Genomic DNA, 22827 nt, shown 5'->3' on the forward strand with positions numbered 1-22827 from the left:
GTTGAATTTATTTTGTTGGGTTGTATACTGGTGTACAGTAAGCTCTTTTGTATTGCTTGTTGTAAACTGATTATTCTGTTGATCACTGAGTTGAAATAGGCGTATTTTTGCGAATTTGGATGACAAGAATGCCCATTGATCATGCTGTCCGTAGTAATTGGCTTTCTGTAAATTTCAAACTTGTGACTGTTACTGTTGCTGATTTTAAGGTCAAGAAAGTTTGTGGATTTGTTTGCTTCTGTTTCCGTTGTAAATTTCTTCCAGTGCTTTGCTAAATATTTCTGCAGTTGTACCGCCAGTACAGTTTCTAATTGCCTCTCTATCTCCCCGTTTGTAAATTTTTTGGTTGAATTCAAAATAATTTTGGTTCGGAGTTAGTGTTAGGAGGTCTATGACAGACGTTTCTCTGGGTTGTTTTTATAATTTAGATTTTTTTCCCGTACTGGTACGTTTGTCTAGATGTTTGTGATATCAAAGGAAATAAATTTAACAGTTTGTTGTATTTCTACATCTTTTATCGCCTGTGCTAACGCTCCTGATTTCTTTACTGTGTCTTTCTTGTTGTAGGTATTTAGGTCGGTTAGTAATGTGTTAAATTTTTTACTTATAAGGTTAATAATCGGACGAATTGGAGTTAATTGTCTGTGTACATTCGGTTGCGCGTGTAATGTTGGTGTGAGTGGGTTCATCATGATGGAGGCTTTCTTTTCTTGGTCTATTAATACTGTATCACAGCTTTTAAGGCATCTCTTTATTTGTGTGGCGTACTTTTTGGTGGGATTTTGAGACAATTCAGTAACGTTGTTGTCTTTGAAAAAAGTTGTTACTTTGTTAACACATTCGTTGTAATCTATAATAACTATACTGACACCTTTATCGGATTTTATTGGTATTACGTTTTGTGCTTGTAATTCCTGATTTATGCTGTTGAGAGTATTGCGTTCAGATTGTGTTTGTTGTATGTTTTTCTGTTTTGAATTTCCTTTCAATAATTTGTACAACTTTTACTGTCAGTTCGTTTTGTTTTCTTGTCACATCGATGGAAACTTTTGTTTGAAGGTATAAGCTATGTAATGGCTGTTTTGTGAAGTTTTGGTTTCATCTTATACCTGAGATCTTTGTTAAGGAGGTTTATTTCTTCATCCATAAATTCTATATTTGTTAGACTTTTTATACGAAACTGGAAAGATGACAGTTTCTTGGCCTTCATCAGCTTATTAAATTTCTTTTCATGTGTTCTGTGAATATAGTAGTATGTATTTCTTTCATGATACTTTTTTTTAATCTCTTGATGTCACGATGTATGGTACATTATCTTCATGATGTCATTGGCTCCGAAATTCTTTCTGTAATGCCTGGGTGTCTTGGCGATTTTCAGATATGCACAATAAACTCGACCGCTTTCGTAACAAATGCTTTGCATCACTGTCTTCGATGAAGAAGGATCCGGGATGGATACCTGGCAACACCTCGGATTTCCTGTGGTAGGGAGGGTCTGGAATGGATTTTCCACTCAGCGTCTTGAGTCCAAATAAGTAGGCATTAGTGACCTAAGCTAAGGTAAATCGTTTGTTGCGCACACAGCAATAACTACAAGGAACAGTGCTCACTTAATCGGCTAGTGTGAAATGCTTATCACTCTTAGAAACTCCGTGGACCTTAGATCGAATTGTATATTGCACAGTTGAATTATCAGTATAATTTAATACACTCTCCGGATAATCATCAATGATTAGGTCTTTTGCTGATGAAAATTTCTACTCGTTACGTGTTGTGTCTCAGTTTGAAATATTACTTAAAGCCCGACTTCATGCAATTCAAAACGGCAATTACTAGCACAAGAAGTTCAAGAACTACATTCAACGACACTAAACCTACGAGTATAATGTATAAATAAAGCCTCATACCAAATTTGTTATTCATAGCGTTTGTGCTTAGAATCTCAATTCCTGAACTATTGCTTTCAAGCTCATAAAATTTTTGTTATAAATCTATAATTACATTAAGCAGATGAACCTATAATAAAAACATTGGGTCATCATAGAACGTTATTACGCAAATATCTTCTTTATTGCTATGCAGAACAAAGACAGCGATAGCAGGAGCGGATGAAAGAAGTCGTGCTCTGTCATGGAACACTCATTAACCTGTGCACATGAAGAAGTAATTTTATTTAGTTTACTAGTGCTCCTAGTTATCTAATACTTCAGTATCCCAGTGCTAACTTCTCGCTCAAGCGTCTCAGGTTGAGAGATGCCGGCTTTCTGTGACAGGATTTTTTTATCTGATGCAGCTGAAGATGGTATTACAGCTACGTGGACTCGGTGGCTAGATTTCCATGTTATGCTCCTGTGAGGTGATGGTGGTGGTGGTCGTGGTTGTAGTGGTGTGAACTGACGTGAGGTAAATACTGCTTGTAGCCAGCCCACTTCTCGCTGTCAGTGTTCAAGCCATTGCTGTCGCTGTTGTTGCTGCTGCACAAGTTATCGCTGCTCCAACGACGTAAACGAGGCGTGGGACGTGATGGACGTAAATCGTAAGTTCTTCTTTACTGGAGTTTATTAAAAAATTCACAGTTTGTTGTAACTGTTGTCAATCTGAAGACTATTGATGCAGCTCTCTTCAGTTGTTTTCATTACTGGCCTTACAATTACACTGTAGAAGTTATTTTTATGGAAAGTGCTTTTTCCTCTGTAACCTTCTCCACAACCTCATCATTGTAAATCTACATTATAAATGTAGATTACAATCTCTAACGCAACATTGCACCAACCTTATTAACCAATATGTGGTCAGTGTATTACAACACTTGATAACAGAATATTGCAAGCAAGTTCCGCTGTAAATATTCATTGCACAGATGCAACAACCTTAACAAGAACTAAGTTTATCATACTGATGTAAGCAGACGTTAAATTTATAACATCATTTTGGACGAACCGTTGGTAACCGTTTATTTCTTCTTAGGTTCCGTTATTAACAACAATATGGAAGAAGTCGTGCTCTGTCATGGAACACTCATTAACCTGTGCACATGAAGAAATAATTTTATTTTGTTTACTAGTGCACTTAGTTATCTAATACTTCAGTATCCCAGCGCTAGTCCGCCCCTCGTGGTCTCGCGGTAGCGTTCTCGCTTCCCCTTGAAACAAAAAAAAAAAAAAGCACGGGGTCCTGGGTTCGATTCTCGGCGTGGTCAGGGATTTTTCCTGCCTCGAGATGACTGGGTGTTGTTGTGTCGTCTTCATCATCATCATTCATTCCCATTACGGTCGGAGGAAGGCAACGGCAAACCACCTCCATTAGGACCTTGCCTAGTAAGGCGGTGCGGGTCTCCCGCATCGTTCCCCTACGCTCTGTAAAGAAGCATGGGACTTCATTTCCATTTTCCATCCCAGTGCTAACTTCTCGCTCGAGCGTCTCAGGTTGAGAGATGCCGGCTTTCTGTGACAGGATTTTTTTATCTGATGCAGCTGAAGATATCGAAATAGACGACAGAGGGATAGAGAAACAATTAAAATCGCTCAAAAGAGGAAAGGCCGCTGGACCTGATGGGATACCAGTTCTATTTTACACAGAGTACGCGAAGGAACTTGCCCCCCTTCTTGCAGCGGTGTACCGTAGGTCTCTAGAAGAGCGTAGCGTTCCAAAGGATTGGAAAATGGCACAGGTCATCCCCATTTTCAAGAAGGGACGTCGAACAGATGTGCAGAACTATAGACCTATATCTCTAACGTCGATCAGTTGTAGAATTTTGGAACACGTATTATGTTCGAGTATAATGACTTTCCTGGAGACTAGAAATCTACTCTGTAGGAATCAGCATGGGTTTCGAAAAAGACGGGCGTGTGAAACCCAGCTCGCGCTATTCGTCCACGAAACTCAGGGGGCCATAGACACTGGTTCACAGGTAGATGCCGTGTTTCTTGACTTCCGCAAGGCGTTCGATACAGTTCCCCACAGTCGTTTAATGGACAAAGTAAGAGCATATGGACTATCAGACCAATTGTGTGATTGGATTGAGGAGTTCCTAGATAACAGAACGCAGCATGTCATTCTCAATGGAGAGAAGTCTTCCGAAGTAAAAGTGATTTCAGGTGTGCCACAGGGGAGTGTCATGGGTCAGTTGCTGTTCACAATATACATAAATGACCTGGTGGATGACATCGGAAGTTCACTGAGGCTTTTTGCAGATGATGCTGTGGTGTTTCGAGAGGTTGTAACAATGGAAAATTGTACTGAAATGCAGGAGGATCTGCAGCGAATTGACGCATGGTGCAGGAAATGGCAATTGAATCTCAATGTAGACAAGTGTAATGTGCTGCGAATACATAGAAAGATAGATCCCTTATCATTTAGCTACAAAATAGCAGGTCAGCAACTGGAAGCAGTTAATTCCATAAATTATCTGGGAATACGCATTAGGAGAGATTTAAAATGGAATGATCATATAAAGTTGATCGTCGGTAAAGCAGATGCCAGACTGAGACTCATTGGAAGAATCCTAAGGAAATGCAATCCGAAAACAAAGGAAGTAGGTTACAGTACACTTGTTCGCCCACTGCTTGAATACTGCTCAGCGGTGTGGGATCCGTACCAGATAGGGTTGATAGAAGAGATAGAGAAGATCTAACGGAGAGCAGCGCGCTTCGTTACAGGATCATTTAGTAATCACGAAAGCGTTACGGAGATGATAGATAAACTCCAGTGGAAGACTCTGCAGGAGAGACGCTCAGTAGCTCGGTACGGGCTTTTGTTGAAGTTTCGAGAACATACCTTCACCGAGGAGTCAAGCAGTATATTGCTCCCTCCTACGTATATCTCGCGAAGAGACCATGAGGATAAAATCAGAGAGATTAGAGCCCACACAGAGGCATATCGACAATCCTTCTTTCCACGAACAATACGAGACTGGAATAGAAGGGAGAACCGATAGAGGTACTCAGGGTACCCTCCGCCACACACCGTCAGGTGGCTTGCGGAGTATGGATGTAGATGTAGATAGCTTATTTGAAGTATTGCAAGTAGGCATTACAGAGACAGAGAGAGAGAGAGAGAGAGAGAGATCGAATTCGTCATAATAGTAGCAAAGTAGACGTGCATGCATCTCATTACTCATGACACATAAACGTCGAGGTTATAAAACAAGTTGAGAAGGAATGTACATAATTAAAATAGAACAATTATAACATAATGAATGGTTGTTATGGTTTGCCACCATCATGGTACTGGACAATTAAGCTTGAGATGGTGGACAGACACATAAAGGAGAGGAATTATGCTTTCAACCGTGACTACAAAACTTTAAAATTACACGAAAAAGATGTGAATTTGAATAGAGCATAAAACAGATCAGTGAATAAAAGAAGAATCAGAAAGAAACATCACTAGATGAGTGAGCTGCAATGAGTTAACTCGATGCGGAATAAACATGAGTGGTCACGGAAAAACTCGCTTTGAAGCAAGAATTAGGTTGCAGAAAAACTGGCATAGCAGTGGGTGAAGCGAGTAGGTCAAGTTAGGAAGACTGAAAAGTAGAAACCAGAAATGAACTTCTCTTCTCTCAATCTTCTCTCAATATATCGCGATTCCCAAAGTTGGATGTGTGCATTGCAAATGCGACGTTACCCTGACTGTCATTGGAGTAGTTGCCGACAAGTCGGGATGCGACGAACTGTGGCCCATGCTAACTGTTACTGGACTGAGCCAATGTGATGCGCTTAGTAAACTTCGGGTGGAGTCCTCAAGCCGTTTTGCTGTTGTGTGTGTCTCCAGACACGTTTCCTCAAGCAAAGTAAATAGCCACTCGTATCTTCGCAAATTTCCAAACTTTGCCCTTCCCGTGGGAACGTTGTGTGAAGCCCAACAAAATTTCCAGAATTTCCGGCAAACAAGTCCGGACTTGGTAACGGGGTGACACCCGTCTCTCATTTCCACAAACACGTATCTCAGTGGCTGAAGTATTTTAACTTCATGGTGGGTGATAGCGAACAGACTTTCTAATCCCAGATTGGAAGAGCACTGAGGCCCTTTTTGGGATTGGCTAGAAAGGGTGTGAAGGAAGCCAGGCTTTAAGTTTTTCTGTTATTGCAGCCCACGGCAATGCTGCACGAAGGTGCGATCCGACAGAGCTACGTTTGACACGAGGAGCGGTGACTTTAAATTATTTAGGTGATCGTTTCATGTTTTAGAAATTTCACAAAAATATGTTTCTTTCATAATTATAATCTGTGACTGTCTCCAGCTTTGATACCGTAAAGTTAGACACATAGATTTAGCTGATAACATAGCGGATGATAAACTGAACATACGACAGTATCTAATGGTTACTGCTGAGCAAGTTGCTCCCCTAAACAGCAGTTCATACGAGCAAACCAGTTACGAAACTTCCTGGCACATTAAAACTGTGTGCCGGACCGAGACTCGAACTCGGTACCTTTGCCTTTCGCGGGCAAGTGCTCTACCAACTGAGCTACCCAAGCACTACTCAGGCCCCGTCCTCACAGCTGTACTTCTGTCAGTACCTCGTCTCCTACCTTCCAAACTTTACAGAAGCTCTCCTGCGAACCTTGCAGAACTAGCACTATTGAGTCGTGCTTGGGTAGCTCAGTGAGTAGAGCACTTCCCTGCAAAAGGCAAAGGTCCCGAGTTCGAGTGTCGGTCCGGCACACAGTTTTAATCTGCCAGGAAGTTTCATATCAGTGCACACTCCGCTGCAGAGTGAGAATCTCATTCTGGAAACATCCCCCAGGCTGTGGCTCAGCCATGTCTCCGCGATATCCTTTCTTTCAGGAGTGCTAGTTCTGCAAGGTTCGCAGGAGAGCTTCTGTAAAATTTGGAAGGTAGGAGACGAGATACTGGCAGAAGCAAAGCTGTGAGGACGGGGCGTGAGTCGTGCATGGGTAGCTCAATTGGTAGAGCACTTGGCTGCGTAAGGCAAAGGTCCCGAGTTCGAGTCTCGGTCCGGCACACAGTTTTAATCTGTCAGGAAGTTTCATATCAGCGCACACTCCGCTGCAGAGTGAGAATCTCATTCTTGAAACCAGTTACGTTTCTACCTGTGGTTACTCGTACTTTGGGTACTTGGGCTAGCACGATTCTTTTTAGAAAAGAATAGTTCGATGTACTCGTAGTCATAGGGCCGAGCCGCAGCAGATAATAAACTGTAGCTATGATCATGCTGTCTAATAGTCTATGCATTGGCTAAAACTGCGAGTTAATACACAGAAATATGAAATAAAAAACTAAATGAATAATTTAATATAAAGGGTTCTATTCTAACGTCTGTAACTGATGTATACGACACAGGATTATGCTGAATAATTTTTATTCCAGAAAGCACATCTCAAATAAATGGGGAGTGGTCCTACGGTATTCAGATAAAATACAGACAGAAAATACCCTTGTCAAATACAGTACAGTTACGTTGCGAGCTTTAGAAGAATGGTAGCATAATACCTGAACTTAATAGTCATCAAAGATACGTGAAAACTAAGTTCATTTTGTCATCACAATACACGAAATATTCATCAGCTCAAAATATTTCAGAGCTCAACATGGAGATTCACAAATTAACACATGTGATACAAAGAATAGTTACTCGTACTCTGTTTATTCTCAGTTACATAAATCAAGCGGAAATAGTTGGAGTCTTACTCTGCAGTACTTTCAGACCTCTCGAAATACTAAGTTCTTTCAGAAGTTAATGTTTGGTAGCGGCCGTTCACCACCCAGAATCAAGCATCTCCACGATCGAATACTCGTTACCACAGGCAGGTCTGTCTCTTTCCAGAACTTGCCTAAAGATGTCCAGAATCGCTCCTTTGAGCTCTTCATTCGAAAAGTGCGAGTTTTCGCTTGACTTCTCTAGTGTTCCGCGACTGTCTACTTTCCCATTGGCTGAAGGCCATTCCCTACAAAAATACAACGTTCTTACGTGCTACAGGCATGATTTGACTCATCTTGAGCACTTTCGAGACTAAATTAATACATTAAAACAATATGTAAATAAATAACTGTTATAAACATTCGGCCACACTCAGAGCGTTCCCAATAAATATAAATCAAGGCTTAAGCAATTATTTACGCCTGCTTGTCAGAAGCACTTTTGGTACTCTTTTAGAAAGGTGGTGTCAGCTAATCCTTGTGACTGACCACTTCTTAAATTACCATGCTTTTGTACGAGGGTTGTCCAGAAAGTAAGTTCCGATCGGTCGCAAAATGGAAACCACTGTGAAAATCTAGTAAAGCTTTGCACAGATGTGTTGGGCAGTGTCTCTAGTATGACCGTCCATCGTGTCGCGTCGCTGTCTCCAGTTTTGAGTGACCAGTGAGCACGTAAAGATGCATAGTCGAGTATGAGGGCCTGGTTAGAGATTTCGCCTGTGTCATGCAGCCCACACAACACAACTGTCGAGCAATTCCTTCTTCATGCCAATTCTCGGCCGCACACTGCAGGGGCAATGAAGACGCTCCTGCATTGTTTCCGATGAGAAGTGTTTGATCACCCACAATACAGTCCGTAATTGGCCCGCCCCCTGAGTCTCATCTCTGCTCACAAGAACCGTTGGCTATGAAGACAAATTTTTTCCACAGCAACGAGCTGCAGACCAGTGCAGATAACTGGCCGAAAGAACAGGCGGCTGCCTTCTATGACGAGGATATTGAAAAGTTGATACAACACTACGACAACACTCGAAGTTGGAGCAGCAACTATGTAGAGAAGTAGGTGGAAGGTTTACCTAACTGTTGGAAATAAAATGTTCCTGGTTTTCACTGTGGTTTCCATTTCGCGAACGATCGGAACTTACTTTCAGGACAAACCTCGTAATATCGTTTGTAATTACCGTTGAAATAAATTTACTGGCAAAATAGTAAAAACTATTCATTAAATAAATGCACAATATGGCAAAATGTGAGATATTCATGCTGTATGATTGTGCAGGATACGATGTTCTGACCAATAGTTTAATAATGAAAAGATATAAAAAAACGTAATGAGTTAAGAAATAAAATAGATACAGATACGTAGCTTTCATGCTTGATAGCTACAGTGCAGTGCTGTAGTGCGGCCATCTGAGATGTCGTTTGTTGAAATCGGATGAAGCGGTTAAAAGTTGTTGATTCCGAGGTTCATTGTGTAAATGTTTATTCACGGTGAAATATTAGCATCTTTACTTTTAAATATATTGAAATACTGTTGTGTTAGTGGAGGCCAACGGCCTTGCCGCAGTGGTAACACCGGTTCCCGTCAGATCACCGAAGTTAAGCACTGTCGGGCTCGGCTAGCACTTGGAAGGGTGACCATCCGGTCTGCCTGGCGCTGTTGGCAAGCGGGGTCCACTCAGCCCTTGTGAGGCAAACTGAGGAGCTACTTGACTGAGGAGTAGCGGCTCCGGTCTCGGAAACAGACATAAGGCCGGGAGAGCGGTGTGCTGACCACGTGCCCTTCATTTCCGCATCCAGTGACGCCTGTGGGTGAGGATGACACGGCGGACGGTCGGTACCGTTGGGCCTTCATGGCCTGTTCTGGAGGAGTTTAGTTTATTTTAGTTGTGTCAGTGGATGCATCTCATTTATCTAGGATCGTCCATGTTTTCAGATTCGCACTAATATTTGACTGTAAATTATTATAGACTCTCAAAGATCTGTAAGACGCCATCTTTCAGCTTGTATGACACTCCGTCATGTCTTGGAGCATTGTCTCCTGTACAAAGGCCATCCGAGCGACGGCCTTCAAAATTCCTTGTACTAGGATTTCCCCTATTTCCGGCGACTCTGCTAGTCTTGGTACTTGGACTAGCTCGTACCTGTCACCTAGCCGTAAGCCGGAACTGTTACGGCGAGCCCTGAGACCTGAGCTCGCTAGTGCTCAGCCGTATAACAAATTCATCTTACCTTGTATCAAGACTGGGCTGCCAATTAACTCGCTAAATACGCGTAACGTTACAACCATTTAGATTGAGAGACTTATATGAAATTAGAACATGATCGTACAAATGACGAAATAAATATTGAAGTACAATTAAAAAAAATTGTCGCTGAATGCTCACTTCTTAATGAACTGGTATTAAAAAAGGTCGTCATTTTAAAAAACTTGAAAAATTCACTTACTGCACATTAATAGAAATCTTAATAAACATTTGGTCATTTCTCCCCAGTAAAGAAATAACGACACTGTTTTTAGCATTAACTACATGAGAAGGCTGCTGTCTAAAAATCTTACAAACGGATCACACAGATGTTAGTTACAAAAAATGGCTCTGAGCACTATGGGATTTAACATCTGAGGTCATCAGTTCCCTAGAACTTAGAACTACTTAAACCTAACGAACCTAAGGACATCACACACATCCATGCCCGAGGCAGGATTCGAACCTGCGACCGTAGCAGTCGCGCGTTTCCGGACTGAAGCGCCTAGAACCGCTCGACCACAGCGGCCGGCCCGTCAGTTACATTAAGCTTGCAGTATCACAGTGGGCAGCTGACGCATCCCCCATCTTGATGTGGCTGAACCCTGTAAGTCAGTAAAAAAAAGCATAGTGCTCTGATAGAACGAAGGTAACAGACCATCTTCCCCGCAGAAAACGTGTCTGAAGTGGGCTCGCAGAGCAGGCTCGTGGCTGAGAGAGATACGTGTGAGGAAGTACGCTTGCAACACATAGCTCATCGGTATGGATCGAATAACGCTCGAGTAGATTACGGGGAGTTGAGGCACTTGTGAGCTATTGTGATTCTAGTAGGTGACGGAGAACCTCAGTTTTAGACACTTCTCGGGTGTACTAATCTGTCATAAATGACGTGTTTTTTAATAAAGTCGAAAGTTCAGACGCTACCTCAATCGACGCGGCGCAGACGTTTCTCTTTTTGTGCGCTAGCAGTAAAAAAAAAAAAAAAAAAAAAAAAAAAAAAGAGAGAGAAGGGAAGCAGTGATTCTGTTGCTGCAATTACATTTGAAATAGTTACGTAGTAACATGCACAAGAAACAACAATCGAAACAGCGGCACTAGCAAAGGAAAGAAAGATGCAGTTGGGTCACTTTTACAATTCCATTGTAAATGTTATGCTTACAGATTTGAAACTGTATAACTTTAGTTGTATTTTATACCGTTCTTATTAAACGAAATCGCAAAAAAGACAAAACAACACGAAAATAAAAAAAATGACTTGAAAGTAGAGTATGTTGTTGCCACAAGACAGTAACATAGACAAACGGCATGTAAACCAGACGTTCTGGAATCTATTTGCGTTCTGAACGCAACCGAGAAATGCTTGTTTGATACTAGGACAGTAATTTGCACTGCGCGGGTGAAAGAAGGCAACCGGGATGGCTACAGACTTAGCCGAATAGCGTACAGGAATCAAAGGAGCTGTAATTTATGTTAGTTGGCAAATTGGAGCGTTTCAAAAACAACGCGGGCTCTACAGCGAACTGAAAGATTCGTTCTGGAAACGTCATCTAGGCTGTGGCTAAGCCATTCTCCTGCGAATTCGTCAAGGCGTGTTAGTCCAACAAGGTATACAGAAGAGCTTCTTTGGGGTTTAGAAACTGGAAGAGGCGAATTAGTGGAACTGAAGTTTCAAGAGAGAGTCATGAGTGATTCGCAGATAGCTTAGTCCTTACGTGTACCGGTACCAGAAAAAGCACCTCCTCGTATGTCAGAAATTATGATGGCAGTGAAAGAGCGGGTCTTGAAATATTTCCCATACATTGTATTTCTCTGATTTGCCGCTATGTGGCTTTATTTTCTGACCTCAAAAGTTTTTCTCTTTTAATTATTGAACAGTGTTGTCAAAAATCATTTTATAAGAGAATAAAAAATCATTGTTGGTTAAATTAATGTATTACGCTCAATGCAAATTGAGATATGATACTTTACGAAGAAAAAATACACAGTGAGTACGATGGAGCACAAGTTCTGATCGGACAGAAATAAGGAGGGAAGCAAAGGTAACTGTCTTAAAGATAGCATTCTGCATTCCTTGAAACCACTTAGGAAAACTATAATAAATTTTAATTGATAGGATCATTTAGAAACTTGATGCCCGGTTCCTTCTGTCGGCAGTTCTCCTAAATAGATTTGGTGAATGCGGGGTGCATTTTTTAACAGATTCGTCATTGCTTCATTCCTCATTTCTGTCCGATCGAAAATTGCTCTCCACCTCTAATGAAATCGATGGCGATGGGACGATATACTCCAACCTTCTTTTTCTTTCCCTGAAGCGCCATGTACTTTGTAAAGCAATATGTTTCGCGTGAAATAATCGTTATACATAGGTTTTTCACTATGAAAAAAAAATTACTCTTTGATCGGCTACACATACCTCGGAAACATATGCTTTCTGTGTCCAACTGGAAGCGCGACGCTGAATTTGCTGTCATGGAACGTAGCATAATTAACGCTGAACAATGCTGTGTAGAGAAAAGCGAACGTCGCAACAAATGATAATATTTTCCATAATGTCTTGTCATGTTGCTTGGAATATCTAAATTTGAGACCAATTTTTTTTTTTCCTTGCCCGATCGCCTGATTTTGTAGTGCTTACAGTTCCTGCTTGGTAATATGGGCATGACGTGAGTGGCCAGGATGACATAATGAAATAAAACCTAGACACTCGACAGACCGGTAGCCACATTAAATTTTGTTACCGCGTTGGCCGTGCACAGTACAAACGTGAACATCCCGTTTTCGCCCCGCTCTTCCTGTTCCACTGAATACCTGACTAATCTGGCCGGTATCTGACGCTGCCGCGCAGGATGTCGGTGCCGTTGTGCTGATGAACGATGCTGTGTTGTGCCAGGCGGTCTCAACTGCTTTATAATACGGTCCCTCTTGACAGTGACATATATTCTGCAACGGCTACACAGGGAACAAGTGGGAAGTTCGAAAGTACAGAAAAAATCGTTACGACACAACGTTTCCGACAAAAAAACTTTACATGTCAACATGCAACACGCAATATAATGTTCCTTATTTTTAACCACAATCTAATTTTTTAGTAAATGACGACTAACTGACAACCTCAGCTGCCGACAGGTGTTGTTGTTATACCTCGATGTGGACAGCTGAAAATGTGTGCCCCGACCGGGACTCGAACCCGGGATCTCCAGTTTGTTTTTTTTTTTTTTTTTTTTTTTTTTTTTTTTTTTTTTTTTTTTTTTTTTTTACAGGTCTGCCTTCGGCGGTGCTACGGCACGGACGTCTGTTTACGTCCCTGCCGGAAAAGTTCGCGCTCGCGCGGTTGTTTACCTTTTCGGCGTACTCGTGCGTTTAGACGACTCGATATAGAATGGCACATGCATACCGAAAGTCGACTCTCAAGATTAGTTTTTCGAATGAATATGCGAGACGACCGAAAGCCTACGAAATAGAAAGGTTCCTACGAGACGAAGTTAAACTTGACTACAACGAACTTATCGGAATCCACCTCTCCATAGTGAGCAGTGTCGTTTACGTCAAGCTGATTAACGATGCAGTATGTGACAGAATCATCCGAGATACTAAACATGGACTCAAATTTCGTCACTCTGATGGACATGTTGGAGAAGTAACTATTGATCATGCAGGACTGGGCTTACGAAACATACGTATTTTCGAACTTCCCTTCGAGGTTCCGCCTGACTTGGTCGTTGACGCCTTACGCCCATATGGAAGAGTGGTTAGCCACGTTGAGGAAAAATGGTCCAACTTCACGACTTACCCCGTTCTCAATGGGGTGCGTCAAATCAGAATAGAACTGACACAACATGTACCCTCGTACTTGTTCATCGGCGGATGCAGAGCTATAGTCATATACGATGGACAACCCAAAACATGCTCAGGCTGTGGGAAAGAGGGCCACGTCCGTTCCGAATGTATGCAGCGGAGGATAGTGCAAGTTCCAAACGGCGAACCCGTGCCTCCGTCCACGTTCACGCCGCTGCCACTAACGTATGCGGACGCATTTCGAACGGATCCCATCCCGAAGAATGACCAGCTACCAAATCCTGACAGTTTACGGCAACCGACTGCGGCGGGGACCGCCTCCAGTGACGAAACGACGCACACCTCTGCCGCTCCGGCGCCGACGACGCACTTAACCGAGCGGAAAGGATCGGTAGGAGAAATGGAAATTGATCCTGCTGTTGTGCCGACAGCTGCTTTCGTCCCTGAGCACCGGGAGTCACTTCCGCACTCGGATACGGAGGCGCACACGCGCAAACAACGATCGCCGAAGCGCCACAAGAAACGACGGCTAGTGCCGTCGGATGCCTGCTTACTGCAGTCCACGTCAGACGGACTTGGGGGTAACGTCGATACAGTGCATCCGGATGCGCAACGGGAGGTTCTACCTCCCACACAGCAGTACGACGCGAATCATGCTACACAGGGGTTGAATACAGACACACCGGACGGAAAGCCGACGGAAGGAGTCCCTCCACCCACCGCAGCACCGCCACCGCCTTCGGTCAGCCCGGCAGGAGAGACACGACGGGAGCTGGACCTCCAGCACAGGAACTGGGCCGACGAATCCGATACTGACCCCCACACCGACGATGCACCCGCCATGGCGAGTGCTGCGTCCACCGCGCAGAAGATGCAGACTGACGCACAGACAGCATGTCACCGGGCAGAAGCACACAAATTAACATAAGCGTTCATGTGCGCTTTACGCACTGAGGAACAGCGGCAGGCATATCGAACAGCCTCTATTAATATTAATACGATCAGAACGCCTGTCACATTGCAATTATTACGAGACATGTTGCATGCGTCAGACGTCGACATCGTTCTGCTGCAGGAAGTATGTGTTGAGAGCTTCCCCGACCTCAATGAGTACAATACGTACATTACATCAACTACCGACGGCGGCAGCGGAACAGCAATACTTCTCCGTAGCGGCATAGTAGCCGAGGACGTGGTGTACCTGCCGTCAGCGCGAGGACTGGGAGTACGGGTCGTTAACATTTACGCACCGTCGGGGTCCGACAGACGGCGCGACCGATCCCGATTCTACGCAGAGGAGATCGCAACACTATTCTTAGGTCGGTATGAACATGTCTTATTTGAAGGCGACTTCAACTGCGTGCTCGCACCAAAAGATCAGCACCCACGATATACTTCATGCCCGGAGCTGCGACAACTCATAGAGGACATGAATCTCATTGATACATGGGAGAAGATACATGGCGACAGACGTGGATACACCTACGTCACGAGTCACTCTGCATTTACGTAACACGTCGTCTCGAACCTGCGATCCTCGATGCGGAATTGTGGCCTGTCGCCTTTTCAGATCACATAGCATATATATGTACGGTCTCTCTGAGTCGTCAACAAGTGTGGAGGAGTCGCAGTGTTTGGAAACTGAATACAGCACACCTCAGGGAACCTGAGTGCAGACGCTTAGTCGAAGACACTTGGCACGTGTGTGAACGACGCCTCCCGACATATCCGACGACGTTGCAGTGGTGGCTGGACTGCATTGCGCCGAGCGTTAATTGCATACGGAAAAGAGCAGATGATGTGGAGACGATACACGACGGAATTTTATTTCAAGATGCTCCGCGAACTTTCTGTACAAGCACCTTCACAGGAGCGTCGTGCCGGTATAAAACGAGCACAGGCCCAAATAATTTCCATAACGCGCCGCCGTCTGGAGGGTGTCGCAATCCGTACAAGGGCCTTTGAACGAGTCCGTGGAGAATCCCCGTCGATGTATCACGTTATCAGAGAAAAGCAACGTAGCCGCAGAACCTTAATACAGACGGTCGTACTGCCAGATGGTCGCCGCATGACAACGCAAAAAGATATTGCCAACGCTTTTGTGGAACACTACGGTCATCTCTATGAAGAAGCGGAACACGATCAGGCAGCCTTTCATGAGGTCCGACGAACGCTCTCCGCGTGTCTCGACGAGTCGGCCAACCTGGAGTTAACAGGTGAAATCACAGTTGGCGACGTAATGGAAGCGATTGATAAGGGAGCGTCGCACAAATCGCCGGGGCCCGACGGGTTTCCGTTAGAGTTCTATCGTACATTTCAAGATCTCATGATTCCACGATGGACTGCCATGTACTGCGAATTGATGTCTCCCAACGTGCCTCTTCCACCCTCCTTCGTGGAAGGAATGATCATCCCCATCCACAAACCATCCGGCGGCACAGGGATACAGGCCTACCGGCCACTGACCCTTCTTAATTGCGACTACAAGATCTACGCCAGGATACTTGCAGCACGCTTTAAACGCGTAATATGACAAGTGATATCACTCGACCAAACCCAGCTACGAGAAGATAGCAATATACAAACGGCACTCAGCGACTACCGCGATGTTATCGCACTGGCTTCAGCATGTCGTCTCCGGGGTGTATTGGTATCGATAGACTTCGATCGCGCATTTGACAGGCTGAGTCATGCTTATCTCACGGACGTGATGACGAAAATGAAGTTTCCGGAAAGTTTTGTCACCGTCGTCATGAGACTACTCCAAGGAGCCGCATCCAAAGTGCTCATCAATGGACGCTTGGTGGGGCCCATCACAATCTCACGATCGGTCAGACAAGGGTGCCCGCTGTCAACGATATTGTATGCCATCGCTGTCGAGCCGCTGCTTTGCGGGCTCCGGGATCGACTCCAAGGAATGACGATAAGGCACAACAAGTTTATATGCCGAACATACGCAGATGACCTAGTGTTTTTAGCACGGACAGGCGACGAGGCAAGAGCGGCCCTGCATTGGATTAATTTGTATTGTATGGCTACGGGAAGTCGCCTGAACATGGCAAAGTCGGGAGCGATGAACATCGGGAGAGGACTCCCGACAGGAAGTGTAGCACCATTACAGCCGATCAACAAGATGAAATGCCAAGGAATTATCTTCACTACAGACGTTCGACGCACGGCGGCACTGAGTTACAGACTTCATCTGCAAACAATTCGTGCGAGTGTTCGAAGTCACAGGTTAAGGGCACTGGATATGATACAACGGGTCACCTTTGCCAACACTTATCTGGCCTCTCGCATCCCCCACCTGGCACAAGTTCTTCCTATGCCGGTGGTGTTGGCCCGCCGAATCCTGGCTGCACTAGGATATTTTGTGAGCACAGGTCTGCTTTTTAAGGTAGGATACGAAACCCTCACCCTTCCTCGTAGTCGTGGAGGTCTTGGACCAGTCCACGTACGCGACCGAGCAATGGCTATTTATGTAACCACAATGATAAAGATGTGGACACGACACCAGACAAGTCTGACGGGCACCTTGATAGACGAACTCGCTCCACTTCTCGTTCGGCTCCGGTAGCTGTGGCCCACATCTCACCATCGCTTCCCCATATGCGAACCTTCTTTGTGGAACACAGTTACGTACATATGGAACTACCGACTACCAGGACGGCAACGGCACGTGATATATATCACATCTTGACTCGACGACGGCCGAATAATGCCGTAGAGCGCCGCCAACCAACAGTTACGTGGTCAGTGGTATGGCGTACAGTGCACCACCCACACCTTGACACGGGAACGCGCGCACTGTGGGAAATACGTGACTCGTTCCAGGTTGCATACAATTCATATGGCGGACGAGCCACTGTGTCCGCAGTGCAATGTTATAGACACTGAGGAGCATCGCCTGATATGCGGACCTTCGGCGGACGTATGGTGTTTGGTCAAAAAAATGATCGCCTTCCTCCTTCGAGTGGGGCCGCAAACAATAGAACCACGCACACCACTTCTCCCAGATAGGACATATTATCCCCGAACGAAGACAAACGCAGTGACTTGGATTCGAGGTTTGACTGTGCGTTATCTTTTCCGAGACGGCAGTAAGAATGTGCTTGACTTTTGGGCCTTACTACAGGAACATAACTCACAGCTTATGAAACATCCGAGATATCGAACATATTACGCAAATTTTTTAGGGAGTGCCTTGCTTGATCCCCCACCCAGTTGGGGTGTCCCGGGTAGGAGAATGTAATTATTTTCTATAAGTATCAGAACAAGAAAGGACCAGGACAGTGGAGAGGATCCACAAGCACACGTGAAGACGTACCCGACACCAACGCGAGGTATAACGGGATTAGCGAGGTACGCGCCTAAAAGAGGAACGTAGACCGTTATTGTTTTGTACTGACAGAAGCAGGATATTTTTTTTCACTATTATGTAAAAAAAAGTCCACTTATTTCGGTTTCCAGGAAAAATTTTATTTTATAAAGTCATCGTCTTATTTATTTAAAAAAAATGCTAGAAGCAGTTTATGTTTGTTATTGTTACATCATTCTGAAAAAATAAAATCCATCTGAGCCACCGAGGACACAGGTGAATAGCGCGACTGTAGGGACTTATCCCTTGCATGCTTCCCGTGAGACTCACATTCCCAACAGTCCACAATTCTACGTATGTATTGTACCTTATAGACATTTGCCCACCCACTCATTACTCGCGTACGCTTTGGCGATTCCCGTAAGAGTTTGGGCAACCTGTGCGCATTCGCACAGACGAAGGTCAATGGCTGGGTAGCCTTTAACTATATATATGAAGACAGTAACTTGTTCTCGAAAGAACAGTTACTGTTGATGAAACAGTTCTTTCGAGAACAAGTTAGTGTCTTCATATATATAATTTTTTAGTATTCTTGTAAGGAGTGAATTCATAAGTGTTATTGGTAATTAATGAGATAACCAAAGTAACAAAGATCCAAATAAATGTACACTCTACGTCTTATCAGTTGCTTCCGATATGTGTACATTTCTGCTCTTTGCAGCTGTCTTACTGAATGACTTATTTAGTCGTTCTTGTCACAACTCAAGGTTGTGTTTATTGAGTGAGGTGGCACGGTAATTATAGCAATATCCTCGCATTCGAAAAGTGTGGGGGTTCAAATCATCAGCCGGCCATCTAAGTACAGATTTATGTAGTTCGTCTAAATCGGCTGAGGCGAATGACAGGATCGTTCCTTTGGAGACGATACAGGTGATCCCCGTAGCGATCCTTACTGAATGTGACACATGCTCCGTCTGTACTAGCGTCGTTGTATCTAAAACTAAACGAGGATCTCACTTTTGTCAGGGGAAGAAAAAAGAATGCATCTCTGCATGTACGTAATTGATTGAGTAGATATTCTGAAACTACAGAATTATACAGCTACCAATCCAAAATTAAGGACGTTCCAAGTGTCTACTAAGAAACCAATTGGTCTAAGTACCATTAAGAAAGATTTTATTGCGAAGCATTGCGTTTTATTTGTGTTAATAGAAATGTACAAACACAGCAGTAAGTTTTAACTAGTACCGCCGCAGTCAATAACATACTTCCTATATTATTTAAGTTTTGGAATTTCAGTAGAAAGACCAAGCGCCATCTTCTAAAACATGTTTGAAATACTTTCTCCGTGATTTCGCAACTGTATCAAGCTCAGGAAATTGCAAAAGAGCATTGTGAACACAACAGCAATGAAAACGCGTTTTTTGCAAAATTAGCTGTTACAACGTTTTCCATTTCCACCCTTCATGCGTTTCTTTCAAATATAGATTTCAGTTAAACAGTTAACTTTTAAAAACGGAGTACAAATTATTGCACAAAACTGCATATATTCCGTACTTGAGCTGATAATAAGAACCAAAATAGGACACAAAATTCCATTATATGAGAGTGCTGAAAATGTAAGCATTAAAGGGAGCAATTTAATCAAATGTTTCAAATGGCTCTGAGCACTATGGGACTTAACTTCTAAGGTCATCAGTCCCCGAGAACTTAGAACTACTTAAACCTAACTAACCTAAGGACAGCACACACATCCATGCCCGAGGCAGGATTCGAACCTGCGACCGTAGTGGTCGCGGGGTTCCAGACTGTAGCGCTTCGAACCTGCGACCGTAGTGGTCGCGCGGTTCCAGACTGTAGCGCCTAGAACTGCTCGGCTACCACGGCCGGCTTCGTGACTTCGAATGGGGAAAAAATGCAATTTATGGTGTGGGGCCACACAACTTTTCCTCCGAAGAAAATGTTCAAAGCCGCTCCCTCAGCCAGTAAACTCATAGAGACGGCCCTCTGACACTCTGAAGGGATTATTTTGTTTGATGTCCTCCCTCATGATGCAACGATCAACTCTGAAGTGTGTTGTGTTACACTCAGGAAATTGAAGAAACGACTTCAGTGTGTTCTTCGCCATAAAAAATGCAAACGAAGTTCTCTTTCTCCATGACAAAGCAAGGCTCCACGTAAGTCTGCGTACCCTATGGGAGTTCACAAAAGTTCATTGGACTGTTCTGTCTCATCCAACCTACAGCCCTGGTCTCACAACTTCCGACTTCCATCTGTTTGGCTCGATGAAATATGCTCTTCGTGGGAATCAGTATGTGGATGATGAAAAGGTTATTGATGCAGTAGGACGTTGTATCCGCCGTCGACCAGTTGAGTGGTACAATGTGAGCATACAGGCCCTTCCAGTAAGATGGTAAGTCAGTCACACTGAACAGAGGTTACGTTGAAAAATAGGATTTTGTAGCCAAAAGAATGGGAAATAATATGGTGTATTGGAATCCTGGATAAAAGCAACCTGCTTTCAAAAAGAAGTGTGTTTCATTAGTTACTGAATTCCCCTCATAATTGAATCCACAGTCGCTCTTCTAAAAAAAAAAAAAATATCGCAAATGAAATAGTACTGTCGTACTAAACATAGCAGCTGAATAAGCAGCGCTACAGACGTAAAGCTCTATAGTGCGTTGGGAGACCAAATGCGGCATTCCTGCGCCAATCCTCTCAATGTACCCCGTGACGTGCATTTGGTAGAGACGTTTGTATGGGGCCGTGACTTCTGCATACCTTACAGGACATGCGTCTTGATAATATGGCTCCTTTTCGTGAATGAACGGCTATGAACCGTTCCAGTAAAAGCTCTGCTTTCCGTTTCTCCTTTTGAGTCTAAACTAGTGGACGATGGCTCAAAGCGGGCCACTAACCCAGGAACCGATAAAAAGCTCCTTGATTACGCGAGTTCGCAAATGGGCTCTTGGTCCTGACCACCTGTTTATGATCAAATCGTATGCAGCCATCAATTAACGACACTAAGTTTGAGTTGCTAATGACAACCTTTCTAGTCCATTGACCAAGACGATAGAGATACCCTCGTTTTTCAACATGGCAGATGCCACAAATCCAAATCTTTCGAAATACCTAAAGGTTTGCAGTTATGATTCGGCATAATCAGGAAGGTAAATAATGGGTACCGAGATGCTTCACTTCCGCCACAGATATTACATAACTAAAGCAGGCTGTTAGGAAAGTTGCTGTCCAGTTACAACCAGAGTATGTTGGAATAGATGTCCACAGGCGGCTATAAACCTCTGAATCCTCTTAATATGATTGGAAAACACTTCCTGCACGTCTGATTTTGATATGCTTCTCACTCACACCGTTATTTCAGTTTTAAAGCAGAAAGCGTGTGTATTCATAATGTTTTAGCCGTGTCTGTAGTAGCGCCATCTTGTCGAAACTATGAGTACTTGATTTCCTCGGCCGCTACGGTCGCAGGTTCGAATCCTGCCTCGGGTATGGATGTGTGTGATGTCCTTAGGTTAGTTAGGTTTAAGTAGTTCTAAGTCTAGGGGACTGATGACCTCAGATGTTAAGTCCCATAGTGCTTAGAGACATTTGAACCATTTTTTAACTTGATTTCCTGTTCCTGCAGCTGGTCAATAAGCATGTCTTATTATCCATATTAGTGACCTACATCTTACCATTGCTTTCATCGATCTATGACCGAGATCTTGGTTTATTTATCGAGTACAAATGTTCAAATTTGTGTGAATGCTTAAGGGACCAAACTGCTGAGGTGATCGGTCCCTAGACTTACACACTACTTAAACTAACTTATACTAAGAACAACACACACACCCATGCCCGAGGGGGGGACTCGAACCTCCGGCGGGAGGGGCCGCGCAATCCGTGACATGGCGCCTCAAACCGCGCGACCACTCCGTGTGGCACTTATGAAGTCCTTATACCCTGCACGTGGTATTTTTAACGTGTAAACCTATTTTTAGATTGGATTTCTCTACATTTTTATGTCACACGTAATGTTTTGTTAATACCTTCGTTACGTAATTGGCCGTTCAGTGAACTTCCTGCTTGTTATGTAAGCAACATTGACAAATTTTAAATCCGTTTCATAAATGTAATAAGTAACTTTTTACTCATTGCGTTAGACAAATTCGCACATTGGCGTAACCCAGTTAAGACTTTTATGAGATATATCATAATTATGTTATAGGCTGTAACACATTTGTTAAGAATCTTTTCGCAATGTGTAACTGTTACTGTTTGTAATGACACATTACGACGCAGAGAGATACAATACTTTACATTCTGCGCCTAAGATTAAATTGAGAGGAATGTAGAAATAATCTTTGTAATGTCCATATTTGATTCACTTTTGTTTCGTTCTCTAAGAAGGAGCTAAAAACTCTCGCTTGTTACCTCTTATGTGACGGACGCGATTTTTTTTTAAGTGTGCTGCAAGGCAGCCATATTGTCAGTATTAATGATCTGTGTTGTCAGTATTAATGATCTGTGCGACGAACGGAAGAAAAGTCTTATTGTCTCTTGAATAAAGTAGAGAAAAATATTCCAGTCCTACAAGAATTATTTCAGTCGACGTAGCACTGTATTACTTTGTTCCACCGTCTCCGCTAAAGAAACCGACGCCGCCTCAGGAAGATACGCGCTGCCAACAAAGAGAAGAACATTTACGGCGACCAGTGAATTAATATTATGGCAGAAGAACTAATTCCACGTTTAATATGAGAACTATGAATAAATCGAGAACGACATTGTTAATAGGAAATG

General features: G+C 43.6%; 1 protein-coding gene and 1 pseudogene across 1 annotated transcript in view; one reads left to right on the forward strand and one right to left on the reverse strand.

The window, feature by feature from the left end:
* The window catches only part of LOC126234245 (uncharacterized), a 167384-nt gene that overhangs the window by 108763 nt on the left and 35794 nt on the right, over positions 1–22827 (reverse strand). The gene's annotated exons all lie outside the window — the stretch shown is intronic.
* LOC126238386 (5S ribosomal RNA) lies at positions 9214–9331 on the forward strand (annotated as a pseudogene).

The sequence above is a fragment of the Schistocerca nitens genome, chromosome 2 (genome assembly GCF_023898315.1).
Source record: "Schistocerca nitens isolate TAMUIC-IGC-003100 chromosome 2, iqSchNite1.1, whole genome shotgun sequence".
In the NCBI taxonomy this organism is placed as follows: Eukaryota; Metazoa; Arthropoda; class Insecta; order Orthoptera; family Acrididae; genus Schistocerca; species Schistocerca nitens.